The sequence below is a fragment of the Triticum urartu genome, chromosome 4A (assembly GCF_056163025.1).
Source record: "Triticum urartu cultivar PI428250 chromosome 4A, HENAU_Tu73, whole genome shotgun sequence".
NCBI classification, from domain to species: Eukaryota; Viridiplantae; Streptophyta; class Magnoliopsida; order Poales; family Poaceae; genus Triticum; species Triticum urartu.
The window spans coordinates 425,047,327-425,069,019 of record NC_141876.1 but is presented as its reverse complement, the minus strand read 5'-3'; the positions used below and the strand labels follow the sequence as shown (position 1 = coordinate 425,069,019).

Sequence of the window (21,693 nt, the reverse complement as noted above, 5' to 3'; positions counted from 1 at the left end):
CCATCGGCGTCTGGCGATGGAGAGCTACAACTGTTCACTCGGCGCAGCCCGGCAGTGGTCGTCGCATGTCTCTAACCATGGCATGGCTCGAGTTTTTTTTGCTGGAACCATCTCTAAATTTTGCTACTAGTGTCTTCGGTTTTTGTTGGATCCAACCTAGATTCTGCTCCCATGTTTGGTTTTGCTGGAACCAGTGTACTAATTTGTTACCACCGTCTTCGTATTTTGTTGGAACCAAGTAAATTTTGCTGCCATGTTTTTTGCTGGAATCATTTTTGTACCACGTTTACTACAACGGTTTTTGGTTTTGCTACTGTCAGCACTTTCGTTTGTTACATCCTTTTCGATGAGGTTGCCGAGACCCCTTACTGTGTGTTTTGCTACAGCCTCGAGCTGGACTTGAGGTTGTTTTTGTTGCAACCAGAACTTAGGTTGTTTTTGTTGCAACCGGCAATCACAAAAGCTACAATCGGTGATCGATTTTGCGCCAATGGCCATGGGGGCGCCACCAACAAGCTATATTTGCTGGAACCAACACAATTTTTTGCTACAACCGGAGGACATTTTTGTTGCCACAAGCAAACCCAAAGGAAAGTACTTTTTCATGAGCTCGTCGCCAGGATGCCAGGACCGGTAACCGGTGCTACCCGTGCTGCGGGCGTCCTGCCGAAGCTGCCACTACCAGTGAAGGAGCTACAACTGCGGGCGACCGTTGCTGCATGCGTGGATCCAGTGAGAAAGAGACGGGTAACTGGACAACAAGGCTGGCGACCAGCGGCGAGCTATTGCCATCGTGGGGTGGGTACAGCCACGACTCCCATGTGTGACTGGTGGCTGGATTTGAGATGGGGGGAGAAAGACGACCTGCTGTCTGCGGGGAATCTAAGATGCGGGAGAAAGAAGACGACCTATCAAGGGATTAGACGGTTAGAATTAGTTTAATCGGACGGTGCATGGTCGACCGGCTCAAACTCAAATTTAGGCCGGTGCGCTGGCGCCCATCATTGCCCAATGAAAAAATTGCTATATAATTACAACTGCTCCTATAGTGCTTGATGGTCAAACTGTTTATTTGTGAGTTTGCAATTTTTTCACTAACTTTATTGTGCAAAACAAGAGGCCAATAAAGTTCATAGTTGTTCCCATCAGGCTAATGAAATTGGCAGGTGCTTGTGGATTAACTATGTCCCAATCTTCCTCCAAAACTGCATCGCTTGCGATCATAATCATATTAGTTACGCACATTGTACTGCACTGACAATTTTGTGGCCGGCAAATGAAAAGCCAAACGACGTGTTGACAACACGACCAGTGTTTACCACGTAAACCAACATCTGTCCAGTAACCGGAGAAAAAGGACCATTTATCTGGGCCCCAGATTGCTCTTTCTTAGGAGAGAATTCCCTATTTAATACTATCATAAAATAAGATGCCCTATTTGATACTAGAAAAATATTTCTTCCCTATCTAAATCTAACTTTAAATTTTGTTCCCAATATAACACTCTCATTTATTTTCTGAGATAACGGTGTTAAATGGCACATGAAATGACATTTTTGCCCTCAAACATCATCATTAACTGGGTGCGCCCTCTCCTTTCTCTTGTATCTCTCTGGCTGCGCCCTTTCCTTTCCCTTGTATCTCCTGATGTTTGTGCGTGAGTTCTCCCTAGATGCTTCCTGCGTGTACGATGGGTGCGTGAGTTTCCTTTGCGATGCCTGCGTATAGTATATGTCAGACGCATCGCACAGCAGTCCCAAATATCCTAGATCGTTGGTGCATTTCCTTGCCCCCACGTTCAAGTTGTCGGCATTTTATCAACACGCCTGCAAATAAAACAATAACGTATCTTGCCGGGCTTTACGTGGTCTATAGGACAAACTCGCCGTTCCCCATTCCCCGTTCCCTCGCGTCGCCCTTTCGAGGGCGACCGATCTCCCCGCCCGCCTCCCCCCTTCTCAATCCCTTCCCTCGCCACCGCCGGAGACGGGCGCCGGGTCCCCCGCGCGGCCACCGATGAGGGTGGCGGCGAGGCCCTCGGCCGCGACGCCGCTCGGGCTCGGGCCCAGGGTTTGAGGCGGCGGACTCTGCTGGTGAGGGCGGCATCGTCCTGGGCGGGCGACTCGCCAGTGTTGAGGGCGGCGTCTACTCGACCGCGCGGGCGGCAGTTGGCGGTGGATGCGGGCGCCGCGTTGGAGGGATCCCCTGCTGCTCTCCTTCGCCAGATCTGAAGACGGCGCTCCCGTGCTGCTGCTTCCTCCTCGTCAGTCCCGCCGGATCCGGTAGCTAATTGCGCGGATGTGGGGTTGCGAGCTCTAGATCGGAGTAATTTCTTGGCCGGCGGCACTCCGGGCGCCGTTTCCTTCTTGAAGGCGGCTTCAAGATCCAGCTCCCTCCCCCTCGTCCTTCCCCTACACCCGGGTGAAAACCCACAATTTTGGTTGGGCGGCGGCGATGTCCGGCTTCGTCGACTTGAAGGCGCCGCTTTGGGTCCGCGGGGAGGTGAGACAGCTGCAGCGCGTTCTTGGAGTTTATGATGGCGGCGGTTCTCTCTTTAGTGGTGTCGCTTCGCCATGGCAGTCAGCTGGTCCGGCTCTCGTGGTGATTGTAGTGCTCAACTCTTCACCGTGTTTTCCTGGGGTGCTCCCGTTGAGAGAGGCTGGAGGTGGAGCGGCTTCATCTTGCATGTCTGACCGACAGGTGCTACGCTTTGTCATGCCTGGTCGGCAGGTGCTACGCACGACAAATCTTCCAAAAACTTCAAGCTGTGTCGGCTGGTGGTACTTGGCAATATGGTGCTGATGTGTATCAGTGGTGCCGCGACGTGCTCAGCCATTTGCGCGCAGGGAGGAGGTGTCATTGGGCGCCGTGGTGGCGTCGACGATAGCTGGACCGAGCAAGCTTACCGGTGAGACCCATGCCCGGCAGGCGTCCTGGATGGGGATGTTAGGTTTAGCTGCGATGTCTGTTTGATATTAGGCCCAAACTATCTGCGCCCCTTCATCAAGGGAATAGGTGTAGCAACAGTCTATTGCTTAAACGACAACTTTAGTCTTACTATTGTATTTCTTTATAAGGTTTTATGAGAATAATTAATAAAATGACCGTATGCATCACCTAGATGCAGAAATTGGGGATCATCCTCCTTTCCTAAAAAATACAGGTGTATGAATATTCGAGTACGTATGTGTGCTTGCATGTACGCGCTTCCGCCGCCGCAGGTATTCAGGCATGTACAGACGGTAAGTATCAGATGGCGATGATCATGTCATCATCGTGTACTTGCTCACAATGCATCCATGGATGGGTACACGAAAGAGCACCCATATGCATGAATGAATCACTAACTAATGTGCTAGTACATGTGTGTGCGCTTGACGTCGTTTTTTTCTTCTTTTTTTCTACAATCACCAATTATTTTGACATAGCTCCGTACAAAACCACTTCAAATGAAATAAAACACAAAAGCATGGGAAAGGAGTAAAATAAATAATATTGTCATTTCGTGTGCAAGTTAACAATATTGTTAAATAGGGAATATGATTTTAAAGTAGTGTTATACAAGGAATTCTCTCCTTTCTTAGCTTCGTCTCAGTTTTTACGAGAGCCTTTTGTCCACCATGATTTATGTCGTTAATTCTTCAATTGGCCAAATTTTAGATAAGTTACACACAGATAAGGATGTATCCGGTTTCTCGTTTAACAATTTTTGTTGCCCTAAGAAAGAGAAATGTATACATCAGTGACGCAGCATGAGACTTGGCAACAGGCTGCCTGGATGATGAGCCACCGTACGATCTTCCTCGCAGGATTTGAAACGAATAAAAGGAGACGCAGGTTCATTACAAATCACAAACGGACAGTCGGGTCTTGTTGTCGGAGAGAGCCTGCTTAGGAATGGATTGCACCACTCCCCTCCACTGCCCACTCGCATAATCTTAAAAGGATGGAAAGAACAGATGCAGTGCTGAGATATAGGAAGGTTGGTAAGCGGGTTGCCCATTGAGATGGGCAGGCCGACCAGATTTCCTTCCATGTTGGTTTGACTACAGCCGAATCTGGCGAGCAAGACGAGGGTACAAAGAACCCAGGCCTTGGTACAATGCAGCCCTGGATAGTTGAGAAAATATGAACGATAATGTGTTGAAAGAGCTGTCAGACAATGCTTTCTAGGCAAACGCATCTCCATCAGAACGCAGACATGTTGGCTGCTCGGAGCCCAGTGCATATCTTCATCCATGCAGACTAATCAAAAGAAAGACCCCTCAAAAAAATCAAAAGAAAAGAAACAAAGCGATCGAATCTGTAGCCCTCAGCGATTATGCTTATGATTTTCATCAAGGAAGAAAATTCTCAGGTCTCAAAGATGTGCCATCACTGGGCCAACAGAACTGGTCCGCCAAAACAAGAAGAAACAAGCAAACTAAAAGATCAAAAACCATAAGGATGGGATGGGATGATCGGTGGGGCAATTTTGGAGAATGTTATTCGCTGCGCCTCACGATAATCAGCAGGCGAAGCGACTCAAGATCCCCATACAGTCTGGCCCCTTTGGAAAATTCGAGCCCCGGAGAAATTATACTGAGGGATCGACTCATCAAGGGGCTCGAGTGAGATACGAATTGAGCCACACAACCAAAAACAAACAAGAGAGAAGAGAGGAGGGGAAGTATTGCCATGAACAACTCAGATCTTACCTGTGGCGGCTCTGCTGCGAGGGATTCGGTTCTGCGTGCCTCTGTATTTATGCCGGCCGGATTGGCTAGGGTTTGGTTTGGGTTCATGGGCCATGTGATCCTCTTGGGCTGTTCAGGCCGAAACTTTTGCAACGCCCAGCCTATGATGGCAGCAAAAATTGAGCCGAGCCCAACTTGCAAAGGAAGCAAACGGCACGGCTGGCCGGCGAACTCCGGTTTGATGCGCGCGAGCAAGCACCACGAAACGGGCCGGCCCAGTTCTAGGGTGAAAGCGGTGCGAGGCAAACGGTTTTGGATCGACCTTTTTTTTTCCTGTATCCTTTTGCCGGTTTTCTGGGATTTCTTTTTGCCTTTTTTGTTTCTGTTTCTGATTCTATGTCTTTTCTTTTTTTCGTTTCTTCATTCTACCATTTTTCAATATAATTTTTATTCAAAAATCTTAGAATTTCCAAATTTCGTTTATGATTTCAAAATTTTGTTCATGGTTTTCAAATTCTGTTCACTTTTTAAAGAAAAATCACAATGCAAAATTTGTTCGGCGTATATCAAAAAAATGTTCAGTGTGTATTTAAATATTGTTCAGCGTATATCACAAAAAAATCCATTGTCTTCTTAAAAAAAGTTCGGTGTATATCTCAAAAATGTTCAGCGTATACTTAAATATTTGTTCAGCGTATACAAAATAGTGCTCAATATGTATTTAAATATTGTTCATCGTATATCACAAAAAAATTAAATGTATATTTAACAATGGTCAATGGTCAAAAATTTGATTTTCCTTTAATCTGTCGTTGTACTTTGTTCTTAAATGCGGGCACAGCTTATAAGTCTCTGAAACTCGCTAACTCAAGTGTTAAAAGAACAATTACTGAGAGCGAGCCTAGTTTATTGGATTTTAGTAGCGACTCTATGTGAACGCCACCGGATGGGCTGGCCCAATAAGATCTCACCCTGCGCGAAAAGCACGTCTGATTGACGCTCACGAGTACCCCTCAAAAAAAAAAGATTGACGCTCACGAGTGTCAGCTCCGAACCATGACTCAGTCATGCGTACCGAACAAGCTATAAGGAATCCAAATCCTATTCAACGCCTTATGCGTCCGTTATAGGTGTTTGGGCAAACCGACACACACCCCTCACCCTCGCCCTCCCTCCTGGGCTTGGCCCATTAAATACCTTCTTTTCTTTCTGGTTCCATCGTTGTTCATTGTGAGCACCACATTCTTCGACCGGTCCAGCTTTTCATTTCGATGCAAAAGGCTATTTTTCTCACCAGTTTTTGGAACCTTATAAAAGGTTCCACCGTTTTTTCTGGAGCGTTTTTCATTGCTTTTTTGCAGGATGGTTTTTTTACCTTTTCTTCTTTTCCCTTTCCCTTTGCCTTTTTTGTCTTTGATTTTTTTTATTCTTCTCCAAAATTTGTTAAACATTTTTCGCAAAATAGTGCATTTCTCCTACAATTGCGTGATTTTTTTTCGAATTTGTATTTATTTAAAAGCTATTTGAAGTTTTAAAACCCATTTATATATTATTATCTTTCATTCTATTTTTTCTTCCTTTTTGAAATGGGTGAACTTTTTTCAATTTCATGATTTTTTTTTCTCAAATTTGAAGAAAACAAATCATAAAAAACTTATTTTCTAAGTACTGTTTGAAAAAATATAATTTCTTTTCAAATTATGAACCTTTCCAAACCAGATAACTTTTTCAAAAATCTTTGAACTTTTGAATCTGCAAACTTTTTCCAAATGCATGGCCGTTCCAAAGTCCATGAAATTTTTGAAATTCATATTTTTTGAAAATCCATGAACTTTTCATATACGTGTTTTTTTGAAAAATTAGGAACTGTTTTTGAAACCCAAGATTTTTATCCAATTTTGATTTATTTCAATTTTACGTTTAGAAAAAAACAAATGTCAACGATCAAGGTCAACCAACCAACTAGTCAATGATCAAATGGTCCATGTGGCAACAGTCCACGCGGCAACCCATCAATGGTTCACTTGTGAGTCCACCAGCCATAGCTGGGCCAACACAACACCCGCTCGCGGGGGCGCCAAATGGCCAAATTGATGATGTGGTGGTGGTTAGGAGCTGTCGGTAACGACATCTCACGAACTCGTTGAACAGAAGTGAACTAGGTGCTCTCTCCCCCTCAATCCCCCGTGTGTGTGTCCAGTTCCTCCGAAATCATGTTGTATGTGCCCCGAAATATCTGTTACTTCTCTGCAATATATCCAGGTTCATCACAAAGAGCATTTACTATCTTTCAAAAATATGACCGACTAATCAGGGATGTCTATGCCTGATTCGGTGCTTCCCACGGAGGTAGGTGGGTCGCACCTATTAGCACGCTCACTAGACATTCATGCGCCTTCTTTTGAATTTGAATTATCGTCGCTCATTCACTACTTGTGGTACATTAGCTACTAGTTAACCAAGAAAAACTCGACTTTGTTTTTTTACAATTTTTAAAAATGTACACACAAAAAGTTGTTCATGGATGTATAAAAATCTTCAGGAATTTCAAATATGTTCACGAAGTTCAAAGAAGTTTGCAGAAAAAATGTTTACAAATTTGAAAATTCATTCATGTAGAAAAAATGTTCGTTGACTTAAGAAAAGTTCGCCGGTGTATAAAGCGCTCATGATTTTTTTGTAAAAAAAATAACTTTTTAATATGTTCACTGATTTTAGAAATGAAATGGATAACAATCTCCATGACTCCCCATGCCGCGTCTATGCTAACCGGCTAGCCCGAGCAGCATGACATTCGTCTTGCATGTGCCGGCCACAAACCGACTTAACGAGCGCCCACACGACGAACATACCCGGAGACTGCAACTCCTCTAGCCGGATGCGACGATCTTATTATACTTTGTTATACTGTATATTCCCCAAAACGACAATTGTCAGTTATTTTTGGAAGAATTTTTCTTAATACTGCAGGGATTGTTATTGGTTATAATAAAAGCAATGTCATTTTTCATGTCAATAGCAACGAGCATACGGTTTATTTTCCAAGGAAGCCAAACAAAGTAAATAGGTTCATCGGAAAATTTGACAATGGATTAGATAGCTCAATCCTGGGATTTGCTCCTCGGACGATGGAGAGATATTGTTAGGGCCCTCTTGATGTGACGGTATCCATTATCGTTTGTCCAGACACAGGTGACTGATACGTCTCCAACGTATTTATATTTTTTTTATTGTTTCATGCTATTATAATATCTATCTTGGATGTTTTATATGCTATTCTATATGATTTTTGGGACTAACCTATTAACGTAAAACCCAGTGCCAGTTTATGTTTTTTTCCTTGTTTTTTGAGTTTCGCAGAAAAGGAATATCAAACAGAGTCCAAATGAACTGGAAATTTACAGTGATTTTTTATGGACTAGAAGAAGCCCCTGAAGCAAAAGAGTTGGGCCACAAGAGCCATGAGGCCTCCACAAAGGTGGAGGGTGCGCCCACCCCCCTAGGGCGCGCCCTCTGCCCTTGTCGTTGACTCGTGGACCCCCCTGACTTGTTCTTGACGCCAAATATTCCTATAAATATAGAACCCCCATAAATAAACCTAGATCGGGAGTTCCGCCGCCGCAAGCGTCTGTAGCCACGAAAAAACAATCGGGGCCCTGTTCCGGCACCCTGCCGGAGGGGGAAATCATCACCGGTGGCCATCTTCATCATCCCGGTGCTCTCCATGACGAGGCGGGAGTAGTTCACCCTCGGGACTGAGGGTATGCACCAGTAGCTATGTGTTTAATCTCTCTCTCTCTCTCTCTCTCGTGTTCTTGATTTGGCACGATCTTGATGTATTGCGAGCTTTGCTACTATAGTTGGATCTTATGATGTTCCCCCCTCTACCTTCTTGTAATGGATTTAGTTTTCCCTTTAAAGTTATCTTATCAAATTGAGTCTTTAAGGATTTGAGAACACTTGATGTATGTCTTGCATGTGCTTATCTGTGATGACAATGAAATATTCACGTGATCCACTTGATGTATGTTTGGTGATCAATTTGTAGGTTCTCTGACCTTGTGAACTTATGCATAGGGGTTGGCACACGTTTTCGTCTTGACTCTCCGGTAGAAACTTTGGGGCACTCTTTGAAATTCTTTGTGTTGGTTTGAATAGATGAATCCGAGATTGTGTGATGCATATCGTATAATCAAATCCGCGGATACTTGTGGTGACATTGGAGTATCTAGGTGACATTAGGGTTTTGGTTTATGTGTATCTTAAGGCGTTATTTTAGAGCGAACTCTAGGGTTGTTTGTGACACTTATACGAATAGCCCAATAGATCAGTCAGAAAGAATAACTTTGAGGTGGTTTCGTACCCGACAATAATCTCTTCGTTTGTTCTCCGCTATTAATGACTCTGGAGTGACTCTTTGTTGCACGTTAAGGGGTTGTTATATGATCTAATTATGTTATTATTGTTGAGAGAACTTGCACTAGTGAGAGTATGAACCCTAGGCCTTGTTTCCAAGCATTGCAGTACCATTTTCGCTCACTTTTATCACTAGTTATCTTCCTGTTTTTATATTTTGATATTACAAAAACCTATATCTACCATCCATACTACACTTGTATCACCATCTCTTCGCCGAACTAGTGCATCTATACAATTTACCATTGTATTGGGTGTGTTGGGGACACAAGAGACTCTTTGTTATTTGGTTGCAGGGTTGTTTGAGAGAGACCATCTTCATCCTACGTCTTCCACGGATTGATAAACCTTAGGTCATCCACTTGAGGGAAATTTGCTACTGTCCTACAAAACTCTGCACTTGGAGGCCCAACAACGTCTACAAGGATAAAGTTGCGTAGTAGACATCAAGCTTTTTTCTGGCGCCGTTGCTGGGGAGGCTAGGTAAGCGACACTCACACCCTGTCAACTATGCTCTTTTCTGGCGCCGTTGTCGAGGAGGTTAGTGCTTGAAGGTATATTTTTAGATCTTGCAATCGAATCTTTTAGTTTCTTGTCTTATCACTAGTTTTGTCTATAAAAGAAAACTACAAAAAATGGAATTGAGGTTGCCTCATATGCTTCATCTTTTTAATGCCTTTCGTGAAAATAAGGATTCTGATAATTGTGCCAAAGTGTTAGAAGAAGAATGCATTAAAATGTTTGGCACTAAATATTTGAATGATGAGCATGATTGCAATGTTGTTAGTATGAATTCTTTGAGTATCCATGATGCTAATGATATGAAAAGCCACAAGCTTGGGGATGCTATGTTTGATGAATATGATATTTTTAGTCCCCCCAAGTTTTGATGAGCAAATTTATTATGATGATAGCATGCCTCCTGTTTATGATGATTATATTGATGAAAGTGGGTTTGGAAGAGTGTCAACTCTAGGTAATGATCCCACTATTTTGGAGGGTGTTGAATCTTATAATATTTATGAAAGTGGATTTGGAGAGGTCATGACTTTATTTAGTGATGAATCCACTATTTCGGAAAAGGTTCCAATTGATTATGAGAACAAAATTGCTATCTATGATGATTATTGTGATGACATGCATGTTATAAAGAATAATGATAACCATGAAACTTGTCATCTTGATTTTAATTTTCAATTGGATTATGCCTCACATGATAGTTATTTTGTTGAGTTTGCTCCTTCTACTATTCATGAGAATAAATTTGCTTATGTGGAGAGTAACAAAAATTCTATGCGTATGCATCACGAAAAGAATGATTTATGTGATGGTTATATTGTTGAATTCATTCATGATGCTACTGAAAATTATTATGAGGGAGGATTATATGCTTGTAGGAATTGCAATAATATCAAGTTTGCTCTCAATGTGTTGAAAATCATAGAGTTATGCTTGTTTTGCCTTCCTATACTAGTTGATTCTTATTCCCATGAATTATTTGCTCACAAAATCCCTATGCATAGAAAGTGGGTTAGACTTAAAAGTGCTAGTCATTTCCTTCATGATGCTCCCATTATGTTTCAATTCTTGTCCTTTATGTGAGCATCATTGAAATCATCATGTCTAGCTAGAAAGGCATCAAAGAAAAGCGCTTGTTGGGAGACAACCCAACATTTACCCCTACTATTTTTTCGTGTTCACATGATTATGCTACTGTAATAATCATGTTTTATAGCTTTTGTTTCAATAAAGTGCCAAGTAAGACCTCTGGGATGGCTTACGGTGATAGTTGATTTGATCTTGCTGACAAACATAAAATTTTGCGCTCAGGAAAACAATTCTAATTTTTAACAGAAGCATGATAAAATACTGATTCTTTTTTAAGAAGATAAATAAACAAATTTCTTAGGTTTTTTCCTATTTTTTTTAGAATTTTTGGAGTTATAGAAGTATCCAAGAGTTACAGATTACTATAGACTATTCTGTTTTTGAAAGATTCTGTTTTCGGTGCATAGTTTGCTTGTTTGCTAGTTTCTATGGCTTATATTGCTTAATATAAATTTTAGAAATGATAGGGTACAGTAGGCATCATGTGAGAAAATTATGAATCTTGTCTTGACAGTACCTAAGTGGTGATTTGCTTTATTATACTAATGGAGCTCACAAGTTTTCTGTTAAGTTTTGTGTTGTGAAGTTTTCAAGTTTTGGGTAAAGTTTTGATGGACTATGGAATAAGGAGTGGCAAGAGCCTAAGCTTGGGGATTCCCAAGATACCCCAAGGTAATATTCAAGGACAACCAAGAGCCTAAGCTTGGGTCATCTTCGTTCATCAGGAACCTTACTTGGAGCTATATTTTTATTCACCACATGATATGAGTTTTGCTTGGAGGATCATTTTATTTTATTAGGATTTTCTTACTGTTATTTAGAGTAATTTTTTGCATCTTTTAGTTCAATAAAAAGGTCAAGTATAGCCTTTACCATGCTTATTTTACAAGTCCATATGTTGATGTTCTGAAAAACAAAAAGTTTTCTATCATTGTTTGAATACTTGTGAATAGTCCGAACATGATAAAATCTTTAAATTTTTACACAATGAGTAACAAAAAATTATCTATAGTGTGGTAATTTTTCAGAATTTTTGGAGTTAGAGAAGTATGATTCCTCTTGCATTCTTTACAGACTGTCCTGTTTAGACAGATTGCTGTTATGATTGCATGTTTGCATATGTTTGATTTTTTAATGATTCTATTTGAGGATAGGAGTATTAAATATGCAGAGGCATTTAGTATGCAATGTTAAATTATAATTTTAGTGATTTTCTATAGTAGAGAAGTTTTGCGTTGATTTATACTAATATATCTCATGAGTTCTTATTGAGTTTTGTGTGGTTGAAGTTTTTAAGATTGAGGGGAACCGCGATATGAAGGGAATTAAGGATACACAAAATCTCAAGATTGGGGATGCCCAAGGCATCCCTATTTAATATTTCAAAAAGTCTCAATCATCCAAGCTTGGGGATGCCCCGGTTGGCATCCCACCTTTCTTCTTCAACAATTATCGGTCAGTTTTGGTTGAGCCTAAGTTTTTGCTTCTTCACATGATATGTGCTATCCTTGCAATGTCATATTTTTTTGTTTTGCTTGTTGTTTGAATAATATCCCAAGATCTAAAATTCTTAAATGTTAGAGAGTCTGCACATAGTCACACAATTATTTGACTACTCATTGATCTTCACTTATAACCTTTGGAGTAGTTTGTCAGTTGCTCTAGTGCTTCACTTATATCTTTTTAGAGCACGGTGGTAGTTTTATTTTGAAGAAATTGATGAACTCTCATGCTTCACTTATATTATTTTGAGAGTCTTTAAACAACATGGTAATTTGCTTAGGTTATGAATTTAGTCCTAATGTGATGGACATCCAAGAATGATATAATAAAAACTTTCATATAAAGTGCATTGAATAATATGAGAAGTTTGATTCCTTATGATTGTTTTGAGACATGAAGATAGTGATATTAGAGTCATGCTAGTGAGTAGTTGTGAATTTGAGAAATACTTGTGTTAAGGTTTTGTGAGTCCCGTAGCATGCACGTATGGTGAACCATTATGTAACGAAGTTGGAGCATGAGATTTTTTTTATTGTCTTCCTTATGAGTGGCGGTCGGGGACGAGCGATGGTATTTTCCTACCAATCTATCCCCCTAGGAGCATGCACGTAGTACTTTGTTTCGATGACTAATTGATTTTTGCAATAAGTATGTGAGTTCTTTATGACTAATGTTGAGTCCATGGATTATACGCACTCTCACCCTTCCACCATTGCTAGCCTCTCTAGTGCTGCGCAACGTTCGCCGGTACCATAAACCCACCATATACCTTCCTCAAAACAGCCACCATACCTACCTATTATGGCATTTTCATAGCCATTCCGAGATATATTGCCATGCAACTTTCAACCCACTGGTGCGCGTCAGTCCCTAAACAAACGGTTTTTAACCCCCTTTTCATGATGGCATATGGAACCGTCTCCAAGTGAGTGTGGGCGATAGGGGGGTCCTTCCCACACGACCTAGAAACCGTCGGGGATAGGGAGCCTTGATGCATGCAGTTGTCCCTGTATAACTGTTTCCGATATCTCAAATATCCCAAACGCTTCATCCTTGCTACTCGTTTGTGCTCGCATTGCCATCGCAGTCGGAGTTTTGTGGTTATGCCTAAAACCAGGTAGATTCCAGACACGAGAGTTTTCTAGGCAGATTCTAGGCACGAGAGTTTTATGATGCCCGGCACATCACAAACAGTTCATGATTATAAACCGTGTACGATACGTAGACAATCACACACATTTAGTTTTCCCGCACCGTATGTGATAGTGTCTGACATCACACACGCTTTGCAAACGGCAACTGTGTGCATGCTTGCACACGTTTCCTCTCTATGAACCGTCTCGGATTATGGTGTATATCGCAAATGTTTGTATTTTACCAACCGTGTGTGCCGTAATGATCTACACAACGTAATTTCGCCCTAATTTAATTGCTGCTTTTTAAAATTGTACCTAATTTAAACTTGAAAGTAGGCTATAGCTTTATTCATATCCATCAGGTTCGAACAACCAATGCATTATTCAATTCATAGGTACATATGTTTAAGAATTACAGAAGCACCAAATAAAGAATGATGTACCTTGGTTCTATACTTTTACCATTACAGATGATAAAGAAAGAGGCGACAGACATTCCAGTTGCTGAACAAGGTGAAGCAGAATGGCCCTATTGTGCTCTCCTGGATGCAGAAGGCATGCAGGACTCTAGTCCAACCCCTTGTGATGGTCGGCCGCCAATCATGTAGTTTGAGAGGTAATATTGAGTAAACTGCTTCAGGATCCACTACAAAAGAAAAAAGATTCAGATATTTTCATCTAACACAACTCATTATGGGCAGTAAAAAGAAGGTTACATGGTTCTGACTTACCATTCTGCAGATCACTGTTGTCTTGCATAAAGTGTAAACAAATAGTTCGATTGACATCTTTTGACCCATTTTAGTAACAATCTTTATCAGTTTCCTGACTTGATGCTGGTTCATGAATATCTCATTGCCCCATACGTAGAAAGGGTCGAAGTGTGGATCTTTGGCAATGATATATGTACCTAAAAGCACCAAGTTAATATTAGAAGCTAAACAACATTTGAAAAATGATGTAGTACAACACTCCATCCATCCCATTATATAAGATTTTATTACATGTATATCTAGACATCATCAGAACATTAAGGTAACACTCTTCCTTGTTGCTATGTAGCCTGGGATTGCATATTTAGTCATTCACTACAATGCATGTTGCTAAAAAACAACTGAAAAACGAAAAGGCATGCTAACTGCAATATCCTTAACAGCAACCAAATATCATAATTCATAGTGGTATTGTTGAAACTGTTATTAATGAAATTGAATTGCACAACAAATAGTTGCACATATAGAGCATCACATTGTGAAGAACTGAAATAAACAAGGCATAAGGACATCTCTAGGCGATCCTTAAAAAGTTAAAGGACTAAAACCCTTAGTGGATATATATATATACTCCAGCAATTTTTGGCCTTTTCTAGTCGATCCCCTAAACTTAAGGTTGTAAACTTCAATTTGATCAAGTTCAAAGCAGGTTCAACCGAAAGTAGCATGCATTCAGATATAAACATAGATAGTTTTGCATAACCGAACATAAAACATAAATTTAAACTAAGCTAGACTACTTTCGGTCGAAGTAGAGGTCGAGCCAATCCTTCCTCGTCATGTACGGTGTGCCGCGAGCCGGGTCCGGGCCAGTACCGTCATCGGGGTCGTTAGGGAAGGCACTCCTCGACTATCATCGAAGGAGAGCACGGTAACCTCACCGCCCTCCGTGCCGGCAAAGATTGCCCGCTCCGCCTCCACGAGCTCCGGGTGCTACCGGCGGAGCTCTTGCATGTAGGCCTCATCGGTGGCCTCGGCCTCAAGACGCTCCCACGCCTCGCGGTCCCCCCGCGCCATAGCCAAGCTCACCACCCTGGCTCTGGCAGAACGAGGTGGACCGGACGTGTACCGAAGGGGAAATTGAGCCTAGCCGCCACGCCGTGGTAGCGGACCTGCCAGCAGTCGTACTCCATGGCCGCGAGCTCGGCCGTGTGGAAGCTACCGAGCCGCCGACGGGTGTGGGTCTCTCGATCTGTAATCTCGGCGACCCACGTCCCCCACCGCCGCTGCCGGACCCTGAGGTAGGACTTCGTCGGCTGCCGGGTCCGGGGGAGGACGGGGAAGTCCTCGAACCGGCGTAGGGCGCGGCGGCGAGCAGATCAGGGGACCAGCGATGGCGGATCGGGTCCGCACAGGACGACGGGGACACCTCGGCTGCCACCTCGCCGGCGTTGGGCGAAAAGGCCGTGATAAACCTCTTTTTGGCCATTGTCTACTCGAGCTCCCCGGCACACAGGCAGAGGTTGAGGATGGAGGCGCCGGCAATGGCGGCGACCTACCAATGGTTTCGAGGGTTGTGTGTGTCTGTGTCAGCGGAGGTTGTGTTTGAGGAAATACCGCGACAACTGAAAATTTTACTAGGCGGGAGTAACAAGGCGGGGCTACTGAAAATTTGGATCAAGGGTGAGCAGATATTTTTGAGATTGCGAGGGATGCAGAGGCGGGAATAAAATGCCGGGGCTACTGAAAATTTGAATCAAGGGACTGAAGCAGAGCGGGAGTAACAGACATCGCACACGGTCCACACATACTAATCGTGTGCTATCAAACGTTAAAACCTTCCAGGCGGTAGATATTTTTGAGATTGCGAGGGATGCAGAGGTGGGAGTTTGGGGGGGGGGGGGGGCGAGCATGTGTGCTTGACACGCCGGCTGTGGACTGTAGCTGACGCACCTTCTCGCGTAAGCCATAGGCGTACTATACATCGATGGTGCTCCAAGATATTTTGTACTACATCTCACACAGTTGGTGAGAATAAACTGTGTGGGATCTAATTGATTTGAATTACAAAATAGGGTCACAACGGCAATGGATGGTGTTTGAATTGCTAGACCTTTTATCTGCAGTGAACATGCAATTGTATGTGTTTCGTAAAAGAATTGGAATTATTCAGGGTTCATTTGGACATTTCATATATTAAACTGGTTTTCTAGCCATTTCAGGTGCACAATTCAAAATTAAACTGCATGCACATGCTCCGGTGCATACAAATTGGTTGAAAAATCAAATATGTGTCCTTCAGTGCATGATTAGGTCCCATGGAAGAAATGGGAATGAATTTTTTGGGGTTCGTTTGGCCTTTTTTATACATTAACAGGGTTTTCTAGGCATTTTATGTGCATAATTCAAATTTGAACTACAGGCACATGCTCCAATGCACTAAAGTTGGTTGAAAAATCACATGTGTGTCCTTGGGTGAATTTTAGGTCCCATGCAATAGATGGGAATGAATTTCGAACACCAGGGCACAGTTGATTGCCGGCAAAACGTTGGGATACCTGGATTTTAAATTCTAGTAAATCCAAAACTCGTCTGAAATTCATGAAACTTGGCATGCTATCAAGGAGCGACATCAACATGCCGTCGTGAAAATTTTGTCCCATTTGGGGCAGGTTTGGGTATAAGCTTCTCACAAACCAGAGCTTCTCACAACAAGCATGATGGTTTCGATAGGGAACGTACCACCTTTGGGGACGGGACGATATTCGTTGCCTCTTATTGCTTTCAAAAATTTTCTAGTGTCAACATAGAACAACAGGAGTGTTGTGTTCAATCTTGGAATTTTTCAGGGTTCGTTTGGCCTTTTTTATACATTAACTGAGTTTTCTAGGCATTTTATGTGCATAATTCAAATTTGAACTACAAGCACATGCTCCAATGCACCAAAGTTGGTTGAAAAATCACATGTGTGTCCTTGGGTGAATTTCTAGGTCCCATGCAAGAGATGGGAATGAAATTCAAACACCACGGCCCTGTTGATTGCCGGCAAAATGTTGAGATGCCTGGTTTTTAAATTCTAGTAAATCCAAAACTCGTCTGAAATTCATAAAACTTGGCATGCTATCATGGAGCGGCATCAACATGCCGTGGTGAAAATTTTGTCCCATTTGGGGTAGGTTCGGGTATAAGCTTCTCACAAACCAGAGCTTCTCACAACAAGCATGATGGTTTCGATAGGGAACGTACCACCTTTGATGACGAGACGATATCCGTTGCCTCTTATTGATTTCAAAAAAATTCTAGTGTCATCATAGAGCAACAGGAGTGTTGTGTTCAATCTTGGAATTTTTTGGGGTTTGTTTGGCCTTTTTTATACATTTACTGGGTTTTCTATGCATTTTATGTGCATAATTCAAATTTGAACTACAAGCACATGCTCTAATGCACTAAAGTTGGTTCAAAAATCACATGTGTGTCCTTGGGTGAATTTCTAGGTCCCATGAAAGAGATGGGAATGAAATTCAAACACCAGGGCACTGTTGATTGCCGACAAAACATTGAGATGCCTGGTTTTTAAATTCTAGTAAATCCAAAACTCGTATGAAATTCATGAAACTTAGCATGCTATCATGGAGCTACATCAACATGCCATGGTAAAAAAATTGTCCCATTTGGGGCAGGTTGGAGTATAAGCTTCTCACAACAAGCATGATGGTTTCGATAAGGAACGTCCCATCTTTGGGGACGAAACGATATCCATTGCCTCTTATTGCTTTAAAAAAAATTCTAGTGTCAACATAGAACAACATGAGTGTTGTGTCAATTTTTGTGATATTTCGGGGTTCGTTTGGACATTTTTATGCATTAATTGGGTTTTCTAGGCAAGTTATGTGCATAATTTAAATTTGAACTACAAGCACATGCTCCAATCACTGATACCCATCGGTCCTAAACAAACAGTTTTTTACCCCTTTTCCGTGACGGCATTAGGAACTGTCGCCAAGTGAGTGTGGGCGATAGGGGGGTCCTTCCCGCCCGACCCAGAAACCGTTGGGGATATGCCCTCCTAGCACACACGCTCGGCAAAATGAGGTCGTGTGCGACCAGCGAGCACTCAAATACAGAAATACGTACAGTAGTGCTCAAAAAAACAATTATACAGGAAAAATCATTTCTGGTCGTAAGTACATCCCACACAGTCAGTCACCACTAAACGTTTCCATTCGTATATACATCCCACACAGTCACTACAAGGAAAACGTTTGTGCAAGGTGGCGTAATGCAAACAATTTTGAAGAAAATGCCATGTGTGATTGTTCATTGGTCCAACACGGTTTATTCCTAGAAACTGTGTGTGTTGCCTTAGGTCATCACCCATGGTGTTTTCTCATTAACCGTTTGCAATAAGAAAACCCAATTTGCAAGCTAATTGGCCAATTAGCAGGCTAATTGACCTATTATTAATAATCCATTTACTAATCTAATTGACATTCATATTAAGCACACAATATATTCCATTTCCATATTATGGAAGCAGGATTTCATAATTGAAATACATCGGAGTACAACATGATATAGCTTCAACACTCAGCTACCCCATTACACAAGTGCACCAGCAGCAAGTTTCACATGCAACATCTAGAACCTTTCGAAATTAGCATCATAGACGGTACATAGATAGATGCATCTCATCTGGAAAACTGTTGAAGCGAAAAGCAAATATTGAGCCTTCATTCATGTTGAAGGTCTTTGCAACTTTAGGCCAGTGCCTGTGGATGATTGACCGTCCATCCTTCGACCTCTTCAGGAACACTTCAATATTGAACCGTGGGTGTTGTATGTTCATATATTGGTGGGAATTTTAATTATAGAACTTGGCTTGTATATTCCAACGATGGGCTTTCTCAAATTTCCCTAGGTCTTCATGATCAAGCGAGTTGGACGCACACCCACTTAGTTTTCTTTTTGAGCTTTCATAAACTTATAGCTCTAGTGCATCCGTTGCATGGCAATCCCTACTCACTCACATTGATATCTATTGATGGGCATCTCCATGGACCATTAATATGCCTAGTTGATGTGAGACTATCTCCCTCTTTTTGTCTTCTCCACAACCACCTTCTACTCCACCTATAGTGCTATGTCCATGGATCACGCTCATGTATTGCGTAAAAGTTGAAAATGTTTGAGAACATCAAAAGTATGAAACAATTGCTTGGCTTGTCATCGGGGTTGTGAATGATTTGAATATTTTGTGTGATGAAGATGTACCATAGCCAGACTATATGATTTTGTAGGGATAAGCTTTCTTTGGCCATGTTATTTCAAGAAGACATAATTGCCCTGTTAGTATGCTTGAAGTACTATTGTTATGTCAATATTAAACTTTTGTTTTGGATCTTATGGCTCTGAACATTCATGCCACAATAAAGAAAATTACATGGATAAATATGTTAGGTAGCATTCCACATCAAAAATTCTGTTTTTTTTCATTTAGCTACTCGAGGACGAGCAGGAATTAAGCTTGGGGATGCTTGATACATCTCCAACGTATCTATAGTTTTTGATTGTTCCATGCTATTATATTATTTATCTTGGATGTTTTATATACATTTATATGCTATTTTATATGATTTTTGGGACTAACCTATTAACCTAGAGCTGCCAGTTTCTGTTTTTTTCCTTGTTTTTGAGTTTCGCAGAAAAGGATTATCAAATAGAGTCCAAATGAGCTGAAAATTTACGGTGATTTTTTATGGACCAGAAGAAGCCCCTGAAGCAAAAGAGTTGGGCCAGAAGAGCCACGAGGCCCACAAGGGTGGAGGGCACGCCTACCCCCCTAGGGGTGCCCTCCGTCCTTGTCGTTGACTCGTGGACCCCCTGACTTGTTCTCGACGCCAAATATCCCTATAAATATAGAAACCCCCATAAATAAATCTAGATCGGGAGTTCCGCCGCCGCAAGCCTCTGTAGCCACCAAAACCAATCGGGACCCTGTTCCGGCACCCTGCCGGAGGGGAAAATCATCACTGGTGTCCATCTTCATCATCCGCGCGCTCTCCATGATGAGGAGGGAGTAGTTCACCCTCGGGGCTGAGGTTATGTACCAGCATCTATGTGTTTGATCTCTCTCTCTCGTGTTATTGATTTGGCACGATCTTGATGTAGCGCGAGCTTTGCTACTATAGTTGGATCTTATGATGTTTACCCCCTCTACCTTCTTGTAATGGATTGAGTTTTCCCTTTGAAGTTATCTTATCGGATTGAGTCTTTAAGGATTTGAGAACACTTGATGTATGTCTTGCATGTGCTTATCTGTGGTGACAATGGGATATTCACGTGATCCACTTGATGTATGTTTTGGTGATCAACTTGCGAGTTCTGTGACCTTGTGAACTTATGCATAGGGGTTGGCACATGTTTTCGTCTTGACTCTCCGGTAGAAACTTTGGGGCACTCTTTGAAGTTCTTTGTGTTGGTTTGAATAGATGAATTTGAGATTGTGTGATGCATATCGTATAATCAAACCCGCGGATACTTGTGATGACATTGGAGTATCTAGGTGACATTAGGGTTTTGGTTGATGTGTGTCTTAAGGTGTTATTTTAGAACGAATTCTAGGCCTATTTGTGACACTTATAGGAATAGCCCAATAGATCAATCAGAAAGAACAACTTTGAGGTGGTTTCATACCCGACAATAATCTCTTCGTTTGTTCTCCGCTATTAGTGACTTTGGAGTGACTCTTTGTTGCACGTTGAGGGATTGTTATATGATCTAGTTATGTTGTCATTGTTGAGAGAACTTGCACTAGTGAGAGTATGAACCCTTGGCCTTGTTTCCAAGCATTGCAATACACTTTTCGCTCACTTTTACCACTAGTTACCTTGTTGTTTTTATATTTCCAGATTACAAAAACCTATATCTACCATCCATACCACACTTGTATCACCATCTCTTCGCCGAACTAGTGCACCTATACAATTTACCATTGTATTGGGTGTGTTGGGGACACAAGAGACTCTTTGTTATTTGGTTGCAGGGTTGTTTGAGAGAGACCATCTCACTAGTACGCGTCGGTGCTATACAAACGGTTTTTAACCCCTTTCCGCGACGGCATTTGGAACCGTCTCCTAGTGAGTGACGGTGATAGGGGGGTCCTTCCCACACGACCCAAAAACCGTCGGGGATAGGGACCCTACAGTACTCCTACTCGTTTCTGCTCGCATTGCCATCACAGTCGGTATTCTGTGGTGCTACGTTTACGATGCACGGCTCATCATAAACGGTTCACTACTATAGAACGTGTATGATAAGCATACAATCACACACATTCACTTTCCCAAACCATATGCGATAACTAATTAAGAAGATTAGCTAATCGTCGTATGAGTGTCGGACAGGATTACGAAATGTCGGACTGTCGTAGCATCGTCGTACACGACAACTATCGCACACGCTATTCTGTGGTGCAACGTTTACGATGCATAATTCATCAGAAACAGTTCATGGTTGCGAATCATGTACGATAAGGAACTAGCACAAACGTTTAGTTTGCCCACACCGTTTGTGATATTGTCTGACATCGCACACGCTTTGCAAACGGCAACTATGTGCATGCTTGCACACGTTTCCTCTCTG

General features: G+C 42.1%; 2 non-coding genes across 2 annotated transcripts; both read right to left on the bottom strand.

Annotated features, from left to right (window-relative positions):
• Positions 1 to 4,152: 4,152 nt before the first annotated feature.
• LOC125555182 (small nucleolar RNA snoR118) lies at positions 4,153 to 4,240 on the bottom strand. The gene has a single exon (XR_007304613.1). It is a non-coding gene; the product is annotated as a small nucleolar RNA snoR118 (small nucleolar RNA).
• A 68-nt stretch (positions 4,241 to 4,308) lies between these two features.
• Positions 4,309 to 4,382, bottom strand: LOC125555096 (small nucleolar RNA R66). Its single transcript, XR_007304538.1, has one exon. It is a non-coding gene; the product is annotated as a small nucleolar RNA R66 (small nucleolar RNA).
• Positions 4,383 to 21,693: the final 17,311 nt, after the last annotated feature.